This window comes from Neophocaena asiaeorientalis, unplaced genomic scaffold (genome assembly GCF_003031525.2).
Source record: "Neophocaena asiaeorientalis asiaeorientalis breed wild unplaced genomic scaffold, Neophocaena_asiaeorientalis_V1.1 scaffold151, whole genome shotgun sequence".
Taxonomy (NCBI): domain Eukaryota; kingdom Metazoa; phylum Chordata; class Mammalia; order Artiodactyla; family Phocoenidae; genus Neophocaena; species Neophocaena asiaeorientalis.
The window spans coordinates 2,948,569-2,949,441 of NW_020175490.1; the positions used below are offsets into that span (position 1 = coordinate 2,948,569).

Here is an 873-nt window from a genome sequence, read left to right on the forward strand (position 1 = left end):
AGGCTCTCCAGATTCCCGGACTGTTTGCTGGTGAGAAATCTTTGCTGCAGCGAGGACCGGAGTCCCCCGCGCGCAGCCCAGTGGCAGAAGAGGGCGAGGCTGAGAGAAAGGCTGAGCTGAAGGAGAGGGAGGCAGCCGGTCCTCCCCGAGAGCCTGCAAGAATGCGGCAGGGGGCCGGGGGCATGGGGAAGTACTAACTCCCCGAGGCCCTGTTCGGGGCTTGAGGACCTGGCCCGCGGGTGAATTTCCTGCCAAGTGCAGCCGCGAAGCAGAGGCGCCTGGAAAGCAGAGAGGGACGCTGGGGGTGCCCATCCCCAGAGTAGGACCCACTGCGAACGCGGGAAGAAGAGAAGCGGGAGTCGTGAAAAGGAAAAACCTGTCTCCAGATTGGCTCTGGAGCGTCGAAGAGACTGAGGCGCTCGGGTGAGCACCCAAGGGATGAAGCCTGCCGAGTAGTGGGCGCGGGGCGTGCGGAGGGAGTGCTGCGCGCTCGCGGAGGGGGCGCGAGGCTCCGGGCTGGTGTAGGCTTTAGGTGGCTGTTGGCTGAAAGGAGCAGCAGAGCGCGTGCGGCGGCCGCGGCGCTAGTGTGTGTGTGTAGGTGAGAAAGCGAGGGCCGAGAGCTAGTGCGAGCTAGGCACAGAGAGAGCGCATGTCTCATCTCTGCGAGCAGCCAGTAGCCGCTCCACCACCATCTTTTGCATGTGTAACATTTGCAGCCGGACAGAAAACCTCTCCCAGGGCTATGGAGACTGCGGGAAAAATCTGGCAGCTCGGGATGGATTGCTAAAGGGAAATAGTCATAACCACAAACCACCCAAACCTCTCTCCTCTGTTTTTTTTTTTTTTTTTTCTTTTTTGGTTGTTTTTAATTTT

At 59.7% G+C, this 873-nt stretch overlaps 1 protein-coding gene across 1 annotated transcript in view; it reads left to right on the forward strand.

Annotated features, from left to right (window-relative positions):
* The first annotated feature begins 373 nt into the window (after positions 1 to 373).
* GRIA4 (glutamate ionotropic receptor AMPA type subunit 4) overlaps positions 374 to 873 on the forward strand; it is a 522,548-nt gene continuing 522,048 nt past the window's right edge. The window contains exon 1 of the mRNA XM_024768906.1: positions 374 to 423. The gene's annotated coding sequence lies outside the window, so the exon portion shown is untranslated. The remainder of the gene's footprint in view (positions 424 to 873) is intronic.